Source organism: Ictalurus punctatus, chromosome 2 (assembly GCF_001660625.3).
Source record: "Ictalurus punctatus breed USDA103 chromosome 2, Coco_2.0, whole genome shotgun sequence".
Taxonomy (NCBI): Eukaryota; Metazoa; Chordata; class Actinopteri; order Siluriformes; family Ictaluridae; genus Ictalurus; species Ictalurus punctatus.
The window spans coordinates 38,842,003-38,857,781 of record NC_030417.2 but is presented as its reverse complement, the minus strand read 5'-3'; the positions used below and the strand labels follow the sequence as shown (position 1 = coordinate 38,857,781).

Genomic DNA, 15,779 nt, shown 5'->3' with positions numbered 1-15,779 from the left:
AAACGATAAATAGCTCTGAACATCTACTCTTAGTTGTAGCCTTCAGTTTCACCTGTGAAGACTGCGTTTCTTGTTAAACAGGATAAGCCTACATGAAGATCAGAGAGATGCCTTTGGGAGAAAAGCGAGCCATTTTGAAGCTGAGAAAAGCCAATACAATAATTTGGAATGTCCTGAAAAAGAAAGAAACCGTTGGTGCACTGAGCAACAGACACTGAACGGGTCGGTCAAGGAAAACAACAACAGCTGATGACAGAAACATGAAGACGCTATGAAGTAAAACCCCCAAACGACAGTCAGTGACATCACGAACAACCTCCACAGGGCAGGGGTGAAGGTCTCACAATCCAGTGTTCAAAGAAAGCCATACCACAAGATGTAAACCACTCATCAGCAGTAAGGATCAGACTGGAATTCACAAAGAAATACAGAGATGATCCACAAAAGTTCTGGAACCAAGATGAACCTCTACCGATGTGATGGAAAGGCCAAAGTGTGGAGAAAGAACGGATCTGCTCACGATCCAGAACATACGAGCTCATCTGTGAAACATGGTGGAGGTAGCGTCACGGCTTGAGCTTGCACGGCTGCTTCTGGAACATTCTCGCTAATCTTTATTGATGATGAACTCATGATGGAGCAGCAGAATGAATTCAGAAGTTTACAGGAACATCCTGTCTGACAGTTTACAGAGAAATGCATCCGAATGAATCAGGAGGATTCAATTCAATTCAATTCAATTCAATATAACAGTGGACATTGTCCCAGAGCAGCTTTACAGAAATATATAAATTCAGGATATAGATGTTAAATGTATGAATTTATCCCTAATGAGCAGCCAGAGGCGACGGGGGTGAGAAAAATCTCCTTGAGACGATATGAGGAAGAAACCTTGAGAGGAACCGGACTCAGAAGGGAACCCGTCGTCATCTGGGTGACACCGGATAGTGCGATTATAAATAAATACACCCCTTCTATAAATGTGCTAATACTACATGCTCAAATAGTGCAGTTGTGAAACCAGGAAGTTCATTACAGTTTCTACAGGAAGTCTGTTTTGTTGAACTCCACTGATGGTTCACTGATGGAGACTCGAGTGCAGAACTGTTTGTGGTGATTGTAGTGCTAAAGCTATCACAGCATAACTGTTCATATGAACTGAGGTCCAGAGCATCTTTATGGTGTTTAAGTGGAACCGTCCTCAGAAATCTCAGTGATCTTCAGTCTGCACCATGTGGGACATCCTCAGCAGCAGCATGTGACTCCAACTGATGAGAACTCCAACCAGAAGTAGGACATCAGGATGGATCAGGCAGGTCCGGAGAGCAGAAGGGGTCAGGATCACTGGCATCTCAGGAGTATCATGTGTAGCTCGACAGAAAGAGAGAGGAAGAGAGCGGGAAAGAAAGGGAGAGATCATTAGGTATGTTTACTTCCCCGTAATGGTTCAGGATAATGTACTTTGCGTGAGTGAAATCAGGGACTCCAACAAGACTAGCTATGACAGCATAAATAAAAGGGAGAGCCAGAAGGTAACACAGACATGAGGGCGCTCTGGGACATAAGGCAGCCAGCCGCTCCACCATCAACACACCTGAGTGAACGCTGGGTGAAAAGGATCTTCATCATGTAGCAAGACAATCACCCAAAACACACTGCCAAGACAACAAATTCATCAGGGGGGAAAATGGGAAGGTTTTAGCCTGGCCAAGTCAATAACCCAGCTGAGCAGCATTTCACCTCCAGAAGAGGACACTGAAGGGAGAAACCCCCTGGACATGTTAAGCGAGACTACGAGTCATTGTGACGTGTCACGTATTGGTACGTGGTCTTGGTCAGGAAGTCAGTCCTATACTGCAGTTACATGTGGTGTAACATATGTTTTTCATTCTGGATATTAGAAGCGTTGGTTCGACCGATCCGTGTGTCTACGAGGCATCGTTTACAAAAATGATGGATCCTGATTCATTGTGTAGTTTTTTATCCAAGTTAATTTACTCTTTAAAACCCCACAATGTGCCATGGCCTTTTCCTCTGGCATTATATTACCGTGAAATTGCGATCCGATGAATTAATTCAGTTAATTCTGCAGCTAGTCAGTTAATAAATAAGTAAATAAATAAATAAACAGGAAGCCTAAACACCTCGTAGTGTTGTGGTAATTAACTAGAACCCATCTGTCTGTCTTCACTAGCACCAAATAAGGAAATAAAAAGAAAGAAAGGAACAGGTTGTGATTTGGAGTCAGGATTTTCCTGGTGACAGCAGAAGCACACTTCGACTCCCTCACAAATGGATTATAGTAATTTCCTCGGCTCTAATTTAGGCAGCTCTCCTCTGTGGAGGACTCTGCGGAACTGAAACTCGGCAGGTTAGACGGTTCTCTCGTGTTCTTTGTGTTCCACTGGCGCGCCGCTGTAGACGAGGTACAAAGGTCAAAGCTGGAGCATAAACACACGGCGTACTTCGCAACACACACGCAGAGGACATGCTGTATACAAACGCGCTAATCAGACTCATCACAAGCTGTGACCGAGGGGGCGGAGCCGAGGCAGGAGCAGGAGAAAACACGCAGATGGATCAGTATCTCAGTTGAACTGAAGCGCAGTGAGTTCACAGTCACATACACAAACACATTTAAGACAGAATTAAAAGATAAATGCTTCGAACCCTTCACCCGGTTGCTGATTGCTCCTTTTATAACCAAACCTCGACTGATGCTTTTGTTCTTCACGATGTTGTTTGCTCAGGAATGTTCTCCAAGAAACTCTGGGTTCTTCCAGGAGCAGAGGCGTATCCCAGGAAGCGAGCTAACGCTATAAGACAGGATTGTTTCAGCAAGTCTGCCTAATTTCAGTCAGTTCCACATCAACAATCATAAGCCATGCTCTGTTACCACGGCAACATATGCTTCAGAACAAACCTGCTCGATGTCCACGTTGTTAAACTCCCCAAAATCCAGCACTCTAAAGACCTAGTTTTCTCTCTCAAACGAAACACGTACCTTGCAACAGCTGGTTTCCCTTTTACAAAGAACCTTTTACCAATCTAAGAGCCCTTTACTAGCCAAAGAACCCTGGAGGAACCATTATTTTAAGAGTGGTACACAAGACTACACAAAGTGCAAATACACAACATTGTGAGACAAAAAAACCCTTTAAGTCGCAAGAATTTCCCAAACTTCCCAACAAACCCTTTTAAGAATCCCTTTGTGTAGGAGTTCGTCATCAGGAAAAGTTCAACACTGAACTTGTTTAAGGAGATCCAAAACTATTCAAAGAAGCCCAGAGGAACACCTTTCCTAAATGGTAGGTCTCTACATTCAGAAAAGGTTCTAAGTAAAGTCACTTTAGGGAGCTAAGAACTCGTAACTACCCAAAGGTCCCTTTAGGAACCCATTTTCTTAATCAGGAAAGGTTCAAAGTAGAACATCTTTAGGAAGTTAAAACTCATAAGCGATTTGAAGAACCACTGATGAAGACTTTTTTTTTAAAAAACGAAATAAATAAATAAAAAATAGAAAGTAGGGCTTGACATTCAGAATTTAAGAACCTTTAACTATCCAAAGAACCCTTGAGGAACCTTTTTTTTTTTTTTTTTTTTTTTTTTTTTAGAAAGTAGTGCTTTTCATTTTGTAAAGCTTTCCTCTTAAAAAGAATCTCTTAATGAATCTAAAAACCCTTAATGCTCCAAAGAACCCTTGAAGAAACTGTTTAAAGGCTGTATGTCAGAAAAGGTTCCAAGAAAGTAAAAAAACCCTTACGGGATATATATATATATATATATATATATATATATATATATATATATATATATATATATATATATATATATATATCCCCTAAAGGGTTCTTTACCCCCGTGCTGCGGGGGTTTCCTCCGGGTACTCCGGTTTTCTCCCCCAGTCCAAAGACATGCATGGTAGTCTGATTGGCGTGTCTAAAGTGTCCGTAGTGTATGAATGGGTGTGTGAGTGTGTATGTGATTGTGCCCTGTGATGGATTGGCACCCTGTCCACGGTGTACCCCGCCTTGTGCCCCATGCTCCCTGGGATAGACTCCAGGTTCCCCGTGACCCTGAAACGGATGAGTGGTATAGAAGATGGATGGATGGATGGATGTGTATATATATATATATATATAAAATCATAAGCTATCCAAAGAACCATTGAGGAACTATTTTATTAGACTGTAGATTTTTAATTCCCAAAGAGATTTCAAACAGAACCTCTTTATGAATCTAAAGAAACACTGACTATATAAAGAACCTTTTTTAAGCATTTCAGCCAGGAAAAAGTTCTAAGCAGAAACCCTTTAGGAATCACTACGAACTCAGAACAGTCCAAAGAACCCCTGAGGAATCCTTTTTTTAATAAACTGTGTCCGTCAGAAAAGGTTCTAAAAGTAAAAACATATTAGGAAGCTACGAAAGTTTCATTTTTTTTTTTCTTGAAGGAAGCTATAAATCAAACGCTATCCAACGAACCCTCGAGGAACCTCTTTAAGAGTGTACAGCTTTTCATTTTCAACTTAAGCAGAACCTCCTTATCATAAGTAGAACTTGTGAATCTGAGAACCCTTAACTATCAAAAGGATTCTAGAGAGACCCTGAAGTTTTTTTTTTTTTTTTCAAACAGTAATGGTAAGGAATCCATTTGAAACTTTAAGCTTAAACGTAGAACCCTTTTAGGGAACTAGCGTTCCTAAGAACCTTTGAGGAACCTTCTTGCCTAAGAGCGCTTTCTGATCGGTACTAAAGGGGACGTGAAATAGTGTACAGGTGGAAATCGTAATTAATAGATCATCTATTTTTGGATGTGCAGATGAATCTAATTGAACGGTTTGATTCACATCGCCAGGTTTGTTCGGTAGAGTCGACTCAGTGGAGTGAATCATACCCATGAAGTGAATCGAAATGAACATCAGTAAATGTCTGTAGCGCTACAGCCAGCAAACAGAGACGGAGCTCGTTTAGTATTCCGGGCACATGGCGGAGAGGGGGAGGGTGGAGCGAGGGATGGAGGGAGGGAGGGAGGGACGAGAGAGAGAGTGAGAGAGAGAGAGAGTGAGAGAGAGTGAGAGAGTGAGAGGGGGGAAAAACATGCTGTGAAGGAGGCAGGGGAAAAACAGAGCGAGGAGAGACAGACAGAGAGGAGAGGGAGAGACGGGAGAGGAGGAGAGATGATCCTTATTCTTCTCTGCCTCTCAGTCTAGCCTGTAGCATCCATCCTCCTGCATCCCTCCATCCCTCCACAGCCCTCCATCCCAGGTACAGTACGCGAGCTCTTTTTATTTCTCTCCGGTCCTGCATTGCATGTTGCATTGAGAGACATTATGATGCTGATGATGATGATGATGATGATGGGTGACACAGATGAAGGTTTGGAAAATAACAGATGTATGAGGATCAAAAGGATCTCTGTGTGAATATGTGCTTCCTGTGTCCTGTACCGTCGTGCGAAGCTCCTCGGCGTGCCGTAATAAGATGCACAACTATTGTTCCCGGATCTCCTGCGCTTCAGGAGCGTCAGATCGTGACTTTGCTTTTACAATGCACGTGTGTGTGTGTGTGTGTGTGTGTGTGCGCGTATGCATGCATGCAGAATGATCACATCTTCTACCGCATGTGCATCCCTCACACAGGGATCGTAACACAGCCATGGTGTGTGTCATGAGGAAACGTTCCGGCTCTGAGATCCTCCTTCCCTCTGGTGCGTCCTCCCACCCCACCCCTGCACGGAAACACGGACCCCCCCCCCCCAGTACCCCCGTCCCCATTCACACGCCGCTGGGCACAGCAGCTAATTCCCTCCAGATGAGGATGACGCTGCTGAGAAGAGCTCAGTGTGTGTGTGTGTGTGTGTGTGTGTGTGTGTGTGTGTGTGTGTGTGTGTGGAGGAGCTCGATCTACGGCGACACCCAGACATCCTTCTTCACATCTCATCTGGGTTCTCTCTCCACGGCCGCGCGATCTTATAGATAATTTAGGATCGAGGGCTGTAGAGAAGCTGATGCGCAGGCTGAGAGAGACAGAGAGATGGAAAAGAAAGGCGTGTGTGATATATTAGTGTGTGTGTGTGTGTGTAAATGTGTGTATAAATATATATATCGAATGCCCTCAATATTCTCCATGTGGACTCTGTCCTCCAGCCTCAAGCCTTTTCCATGTAACACAGCTACGTTCTCTCCATTTTGACCGAAACGCCTTTCACCACCCAAAAAACGCACCTTTATTATAAAAAAAACAAAACAAAAAAAACACTTCTGATCATTTTTCCTTTTTTACGGAAAAATCCAGATGCCGATTCACATCCCGAACGAATCATCTGCTACTGAGTGAGAAAACTCTCCGTGTCTTGCGTGGTGTGATGACGCGGAGTTACTCTTACACTCTTAAACTTGTTGATCATTGTCCTGTAACAGCACGTCCTGAACAGTCTATCCCCCGAACGTCGCAGGAACCTGCCCACAATTGCAGTTTTCCATTTATTATCCATTTAATGCTCCTGTTCGCGCTGACGTTACAGCAGCTATAAACAGTCGTTCCTTCACCATTCTCTGTTAACGTTAAGAAAACACACACACACACACACACTAAAAATCCTTACATCACGCTACAGAGAAACGGCAAAGAAGCGTGAACTCCCCCGTCCTTAAGATGTGGTAAAACTTAATGTTACGGGTGTTACGCGGCGCCGACGCTGGAGACTCCTTCCGTACGTGTTATATAATAAACGTGTCCTTATAGAAAGCTCTACAGCACGGCAATCTTTTTCAATTGTTATCCGAGCGTCCGCTGCACAAGTCCCTGTACGTGAGCCGTTACTATAGCAACGATGACGTATACGGACGGGCGCGTTAATATAAACCCGGAGTATCACCGTTACCCTAAAAACCGCCGATTCATTAACCGAGGCGGACCTCGGAAGTGACGCGGACACACGGGCGAGTCTGAGGTGGTTGTGCTGAAGAGGGAGGAGACGCTAAGAACGATGATTAGCTGGATTCAATCAGACGTGTTAGCGTCATGATTGACAAGGACACGTTTCCTTTTTCCACGATAGCGTGCGGAACTAAACCGGGAACGGATAAAATGATGGACGGCGTCGGATCCTCTGAGTCACGGGCCGTCCGTCTACGGGCGATACGCGCTCTACGAGGTCGAGCGTAATCCAATAAAGCGAGGGAGAGACGAGCGTGGCGAGGCTAAGAGAAGGAAAAAGCGAGCCAGGTCGGTTTCACGCCAGGTGCCGCGTCATCCTTCCAGCCGTTATATCACGGTGAGGGAATGGGGAGGAAAAAACAAAAAAACAAACAAACAAACGCGGTTAGAAGTCATGACAGCACGGAAGATGGAGAAATCGGCAGCGCGGAGTTTCGCCGAAAGCAACAGGGCCGCGTTAAATATCGCGGGGATATCCGGTTAGATATACTTAAAGGATTAGCGTTCTTTGTCAAACGCAGCCTTCGGGAACTCATAACCTCGCCTCGCCGAAAGTCACGAAGCGGCAGCTTTCTGCTAAATAACGACGCAGATTCACCCTCAACCCAGCAACAGGCGAGGAAACCTAAAACGTGGAATCCTTTGTGTCTCTCGCTCGCTCGCTCTCTCTCCGTGTGTGTGGAGGAGGAAAAGATTGATTTCTACTGTGTGTTGTGAGAAACCGGTCATGCATGGCAGTGTAGATGTGTCAGCGGAGCATCCACCAAATCTCCAAGAGGATGAGGCCTCGCTAAGCCGACATGGTTTAGAGGGAAAAAAAGGTCAGATAAAAAAAATGAAGAAGAAGAAAATGAAACCGAGAGAGAGAGAAAGAGAGAGAGAGAGAGAGAGAGAGAGAGAGAGAGAGAGAGAGAGAGAGAGAGAGAGAGAGAGAGAGTCGAGTTGCTATCGCACAATGTGTGTGTGCTGTGGAGTCGATAATCGGTTATACCAGTGGTCCCTAAAACCCTGCGTCCTGTGCACATTTTAGTGTTTTCTCCGCTTGAACACACACACACACACACACACACACACACACACACACACACACACACACACACACAAACACTAATTAGCTACTTACTTGGATTAGATGATTTAGAGCAGGGAAAGCAGGATAAAACCAGACCACCTAAGATCCATACATTTCCGAAAGTCCCCAAAAGCTTCCGTTTAGCCTTTAAAATTTTTTTTTTTTTTAAAGAATTCATTACATATAATATCAAGAATCGTCAAGAAATTGAGTTGAAAACTAGAATCTTGGAAAATCGTACATAAATCTTCCACCATTTCTGAATGACCGAGCGTTCTCGAGCCGCAACGAACCCTACACGACGATCCGTGTTAAATCAAATCCGTCTGAATCGGCACGTTTACACGCACGGCGGTAATCCGATATTAATCCGATTAAGACGATACTCTGATTAAGACAGCAGCATGTAAACAGAGATTACTGATGATCTTAATCTGATTAAAGTCACACTCGAAGTAAACACAGATGGAATTAAACGTGTGGAGTTTTCCTGTTTTAGTCACGTTACAGACGTGTACACACCTTAATCACACTATTAACGTCACGTTACAGACGTGTACACACCTTAATCACACTATTAACGTCGTGTTACAGACGTGTACACACCTTAATCACACTATTAACACGTGTTACAGACGTGTACACACCTTAATCACACTATTAACACGTGTTACAGACGTGTACACACCTTAATCACACTATTAACACGTGTTACAGACGTGTACACACCTTAATCACACTATTAACGTCGTGTTACAGACGTGTACACACCTTAATCACACTATTAACGTCGTGTTACAGACGTGTACACACCTTAATCACACTATTAACACGTGTTACAGACGTGTACACACCTTAATCACACTATTAACACGTGTTACAGACGTGTACACACCTTAATCACACTATTAACACGTGTTACAGACGTGTACACACCTTAATCACACTATTAACACGTGTTACGGACGTGTACACACCTTAATCACACTATTAACGTCGTGTTACAGACGTGTACACACCTTAATCACACTATTAACGTCGTGTTACAGACGTGTACACACCGTAATCACACTATTAACACGTGTTACAGACGTGTACACACCTTAATCACACTATTAACACGTGTTACGGACGTGTACACACCTTAATCACACTGTTAACGTCGTGTTACAGACGTGTACACACCTTAATCACACTATTAACGTCGTGTTACAGACGTGTACACACCTTAATCACACTATTAACACGTGTTACGGACGTGTACACACCTTAATCACACTATTAACGTCACGTTACAGACGTGTACACACCTTAATCACACTATTAACACGTGTGGGAGTTTTCACCGCATCGTGCGACAGGACACGTACACACACGCAGCGCTCGACCGTTTCACGTAAACGAGAGAGCACGGCCGCGTCCCAAACCGCGTACTTACCTGCTGTATAGTAGGAGAAACACATGTATCGCGGCTACTATATAGGCGGTAAGTACACGGTTTGGGACGCAGCCCACGGCTTCAATCGGTCGTCTATTAGCGCGTACAGCACGACTAATAATTAACCGCACTCGAAGATTTCGTGAAATTAAAACTGAAACACACAGAACTGTATACGGTCCCATAACGGAGACCAACTGTGTGTCGATACGTGAAATCCTGGAGGGACGTCGGACGGCGTGGCGCGGGGACGTAATGACGCGTGACGTTAATCCAGCTATGTTCTAGAGCACGTAACACGGGAACATGAAAGGAGTATTCTAAAAGCGACTCGTGAACACCTTCATCAGAATATTGTCTGATTAGATTAGATTACTGCTGTTCATGTAAATATCCTCAGTGTCGTCTGAACGCGAGCGCCGGTGGAAGCGATATGGAAAAACCTGGAAGAAAACCGGACGCAGGACGCCGGCGTCGTCTCTGATGTGCTCACGAATTTGCTTCGTCATGAATACCGAATATCCCTCATACCGAACCTTTCCTTTGTTTCGTAGCTTTCAAAAGTGTAAAACGTTCGGGTCACATCTAGATATTTTAACTTTAAGATATCATCCGTCCTCCTGCATTCCGTTGGAGGTAAAGCCCTGAGGTCGAGTCTGTCCTGTTCAGAAGGACAGCAGGCTCGGAGCATTCCTGTAGCGGCATGCACGTCTATATTCCTCACACTGCGCTGTGCGGCTCGTGTCCACGTCCGCATTAACATCAACATTAACATGCAAAGACATTCAAAACATTGATAGACATTTTACTCTACAACATGAAAATCTAACCACGAGTGGAGAAATGTTGCTGAACTGATAAATCTAATCTAATCTAATCTAATGGGAAAAGATCAAATTCTTTATGACTGTAATCAGACACTTCAGGCAGCACATATTTAGGTTTTATAGTTAATTCTAGCACTTTCTGTGAAGACTACACTGTTGTGATTTTAATAGCGACGGAACACTGTGCACGTCTTTCCGCGTAATGATTATTATTGTATATGACATTATTACAATTATTATATCATGATATCGTGTGTCATCCGTGTCATTGACAGTTTCTTCTGTATTATCCGAATTCCATTTTTCTATTTTCTTTCGCACGACTTTTGTCATCTCACTGGAAACGTCTCGCGACCCCTCGTGTTTTTACGTCCTCTCTTTCGCACGCCATTTTTGCGTTTGTTAAATGTATTTTTGTTGTTTACTATTTTTCAAATGATCACGTCACGTTTTTACTTATTAGTATCATTATTTTTTCATACATGGACCACAACAAGGGAGATGATTTATTTATTTATTTGAATATTGTAGTCATAAATCGTGTTTAATATGTACTCGTTCAATTTGTTGAATATATCCACACACACACACACACACACACACACACACACACACACACACACACACACAAAATATCATGATAATTACATTTGTAGACTTTTTTTCAAATATCGTCATATATATTTTCTCCGTTCTGGCCATCGATAGCAGAGACAATACTGATGCGTAAATACAAGCCAGACTATTATATAATTTACGCTCGTTGTCATGGTTACGTCCTAACAACGGCGTGTAAATTTGATTTTGAATTGTGAGTAAAATTTGGATCTATTTCTTTTTAATGGCGTCCTGACAAGTGTGTGTGTGCGTGTGTGTGCGCGCGCGCGCGTGTGTGTGTGTGTGTGTGCGTATGTGTGTGTGTGTGTGTGCAACATTTTCAATTTACATTCTGCTAATACAACCCTGAAGATGCAGCGTGTTGGAAATGAGATGGGTAATATTACTGCGTGTGTGTGTGTGTGTGTGTGTGTGTGTGTGTGTGTGTCCACGGTCATCCGTATGATCGATCACTGTGAGCTTGACAATACACACGATCATGATTATTTTATCGTCACTGTGAGGAACATTACAAATTGCTAAAACTCTGTGTGTGTGTGTGTGTGAGTGTGTATGGAGTGTGCATGGAGTGTGTGTGGGCTGAGTGGACGCCTTTGTATTTGCAGAAATTGCGTGTAGAGATGAGGCTCTCATCTCAACGTGGCAATAACAGGTCATTTGAAGCGATTTGTGTGAGACGCCGCATTATTGACATTACACTGTTTACTGTATAATGCCTCCGTGTCTGTGTGTGTGTGTGTGTGTGTGTGTGTGTGTGTGTATCTAGTGTTCTGTTATGGGCAGTAAAGCGGTCATTTTTCCTTTGGTAAACCAGTTTCTCGACAACGCTGAGCGTAAAAGCAGCTCATGATTTCAAAAAGATGATGATGTCATATTAAAATATATTTACAGTGTACACAGCGGGGGAAATAAGTACTGAACACGTCGACATTTGTTTCAGTAAATATATTTCCAGTGAGGCAATCCACATGAAATTTTCACCAGACATCGGTATTAACTCAAGAAATCCGCACATATAAAGAATTCACAACATTAAAGTCTATAAATAAAGTCATGTGTAATAAAGAGGAATGAGACGGGAAAAAAGTGTCGAACACGCTAAGAAAAAGCAGTTCTCCAAGGCAAGGTAAGGCAAGGAGCCAACTGAAATCCATAAGTAATTACACCCCCTATCTGTGTAAATGAATATCAGCTGGGTTAGTATATTGATGGTCTATAAAAAGGCTTTTCGTTACCAAGGTGACACACTAGAAACATCTCATGATGGGTAAAAGTAAAGAGCTCTCCCAAGACCTTCACAACCTTATTGTAGTGAAACATATCGATGGAATCAGATACAGACGTATTTCAAAACTTCTGAATCCTCCAGTAAGCACCATTGGGGTCATTATCCAGAAGTGGAAGCAACATCACTCCGTCATCAACCGGCCACGCACAGGAGCTCCTCGCAAGATCTCTGACCAGGGAGTCAGAAGAATAGTCAGAAGAGTAGCCCAAGAGCCAAGGACCAGTCGGAAAGAGCTCCAGAAACACTTGGAGGCAGCAGGTGCCATCTTCACAGAGAAAACAATAGGCGATGCACTCCACTGCTCACGCTCACACGCAAGACTCCATTACTAAAGAAAAGGCATGTCGAAGCTCGTTTACAGTTCGCTACAACTCATTTGGACAAGCCTATGAAACACTGGGAGAGTGTAGTCTGGTCAGACGAGAGCAAAACTGAACTTTTTGTCTGTCATACTACACGCCATGTTTGGAGAAGAAATGGCGCTGCACATCACCCTAAAAACACTACACCAACAGTGAAGTGTGGAGGTGAAGCATCATGGTGCAAAGGGATTCATGACTGATCTGTAGTTTCACTCATGATGTGTGTGTGTGTTTGACCAGGGACTGTGGTGGAATTCTCTGAGTGTAGGATGAAAGGTCTAGCTGAACAAATGGGAAGCAGGGTGGCATTGCTGCCGCAGCTGCTGCTACTGCTGTAACCTGGGGTTTTTTGTCTGTTGTTCCTTTGATCTGTGGTTGTGACTGCTACTGCTCTGGGCACGTGGCATAAATGGCAGTTAGATGTAAGCTTTTTTAAGCATGTTATTGTAACTTTTAACCAGTAGGTGGCACTGGCACAAACTTTGCTGCATAGTCTCAGGTCATGGTCTCAAAGGTGCCTACCAAGTTTAGTGTCAGTGTGCAAAGTCCTTTACGTCCTGTTTGGCAGCTTAACGATTAGACTGGTTGGCCCATTATGGACAAACCGTTTGGAGAATTCTTCTGAGAACTTTCGTGAAGCTTACTCTGTGACAAAATTTGTAGGAGGAGCAGCAGAAAAACCAGCAAAAAAATCCTAGATGGTGGAAAATCTAATCAGATATATAGGAAATTGACGTAATCGTCTCGACCCCGGGAAGCCAGGGATACCAGGGGTTTATGGCTTTTTTAAAAGTTTTTACAAGTTACAAATTATGCCCAAATTTGACCCAATGGTGGCGCTAGAGCATTGGCAGTATTTGGAGCAAATTTGGTCTGAATGTTTCTTAGACCCTCCTCGATCAGTGTGCCAAATTTCACAACTTTTCATGAGACGGTTTTAAGGACTGCCATAGACACCCTAGCCAGAAGACGCAGAAGAATAATAAGAAAAGGTCGAATAACAATAGGGTGCCTACACACCTTCAGTGCTCTCTCTCTCTCTCTCTCTCGCTCTCTCTCTCTCTCTCTCTCACACACACACACTTAAAGAAGATTGGGTTTATAATATTTAGTGTGTGAAACCCATAATGCTCGACTGGGCTCGTGCTGCATTTGAATAAAAAACATAACGGTAACAGAAAAGTCGTGACCCTTTTTTCCTCCAAAACAAAACAGAGACTAAGTTTACTTTTTCGTCCTCTGTCCTTTTGTGTGATTTGTTCCTTAATTAAGAAAGAGTAAATAATTCACATCGTTCACGTTCATTACACCAAGGAATGCCTCCGAAACCACGACTACCGATGACATCCGACGGCAACGTCACGGAAACAGGCTCTGGGCTATGAAGCTCGAACGTAGGGGGCGTGTCACACTGTGCGATAACGTGATACTTCTGTGAATCTACAGTGCTGGGCTCGTTAGTTAGCTCACAGCCTTGCTTCATATAAAAAATATATATATAAAAATCCAACACGGACCTCTTTAAAATGTTTGCTAACTGCAAGTAAGACGTCGTGAATGACAGAAATCAAGCCTATAATGATTTTTTTTTCATCTTTGAAAGAAGGAGGAGGGCCGGGGATTAGCCCTATGAGGCGCTCGTGCAAATAACTAATATAAAATAACATATTTTAATTAAAAATAATGTTTTGGGGCTTTCAAAAATATTCAGTGACCAGTCTAGCCGGTCGTCTTTTCAGTAAGCGTCATCAGCCAGCACAGTCTCTCAGGAGCTGCTCTGAGAAGTGTATCGTCTTCCATCAAGATCCAAACTGGATTTAAATCAGGTGAAGAAGAGGGCCAGGTCGTTATCCGGCCATTTCGGACTCCTTTTTGAAGTCTAGCCTGGCAGTGGAGTACTTGGAACGCATGTGATAGAGATTGTCCATCGTAAAGCTCATGGTCTTTTTGAATGCTGCCGATTTCTTCCTGTAACACGGTCTGAAGAACGTATCTTCCAGAAACTGGCAGCAGTTTCGTTTTCCATACATCTTCAACCTGAAAAGATCCAACTAAGCTCATCCTTAACGATAGCAGCCCACACCGTTCCCCCTCCCCCACCTTCCTGGCGCCTGACTCGGACTGGTGGCCCGTGTCCATTAGTGATCTAGCCCTGGGCCCAGCCATGTACTCTCCATCGAGAGTCGCTCTCATCTCATCTCATCTATCCGTAAAACCTTTTTCTTGGCTCAATCTCGACGCTTCAGCTTATGATTCTTATTAACGGGGGTCATGTTTCAGCCCTCCTAACTCCTCTGCGTCCGAGCACTATACACCTACTTCAGGAGACTCCAGGTAGACTGCAGTTCTGGAAAATGGCGGCTCCGGAGGCTAACGCGCGAATAACGATACAGATCATTACAAAATGAAACAAAGACTCAGAAGATTTCAAATAAACAGCAATAAAAACAGAATTTCCTTTTCTTTCAATGTTATGTTAGAATGAGTGCCAGGCGTACAGTAGCGTTCCTTCAGATGATTTTACCATAATGCTCAGAATGGAAGATCCGCAGATTCACTATAACCCCGTGCTCTTGAATTCTGGAGTCTGATTGGTCAGAAGGTGTTGCTTAACTGTCTATAACAGCAAGGTTATCGTTTCTATAGTAACAGCCCGTTCACAGGGACTTGTACGTGCGGAACTGCAAGGAGATACAGTGTTTATTTAACATTTATGGAAGGAGTCTCCAGTGTCAGTGCTTTGTAACAGCCAGAGGTCAAGCGGTAACTTTCATTTTTCTGACACATTTGAACTCTTTGTGGTTTCTTGGTAAGCTGAGAGAGAGAGAGAGAGAGAGAGAGAGAGAGAGAGAGAGAGAGAGAGAGAGAGAGAATAGAGAGAGGATGGTGAGGGAGCGACTGTTTACAGCTGCTATAACGTAAGTGAGAACAGGAACTGACGTTTTTCAGGGATGTAAAAAAGTACGGTGTGTCATTATTTTAATGAACAGAAAGGTCTAATTGTTGGCAAATTGCCGTGTTGTAAGAGGAAGAAAGGACTTCGGGTGCTTTATGATGGTAACGGTAATAGTTGAATAATTTATTAGGTATCGCTGCAGTACAGCGCTCCCTGTCACGCTCTCAGGTTAATTATCACCACAGCAGCTCAGGAAACGGATCTCAACGCCACCATAGCCTCCGAGAAGCGATCGGGCCGCGTGATTCGGGTCAGCCGCTCCTTCGTGTGATTGGA

General features: G+C 43.6%; 1 protein-coding gene across 1 annotated transcript in view; it reads left to right on the top strand.

Annotated features, from left to right (window-relative positions):
* Positions 1 to 5,080: 5,080 nt before the first annotated feature.
* The window catches only part of syt3 (synaptotagmin III), a 57,401-nt gene continuing 46,702 nt past the window's right edge, over positions 5,081 to 15,779 (top strand). The window contains exon 1 of the mRNA XM_017496100.3: positions 5,081 to 5,268. The gene's annotated coding sequence lies outside the window, so the exon portion shown is untranslated. The remainder of the gene's footprint in view (positions 5,269 to 15,779) is intronic.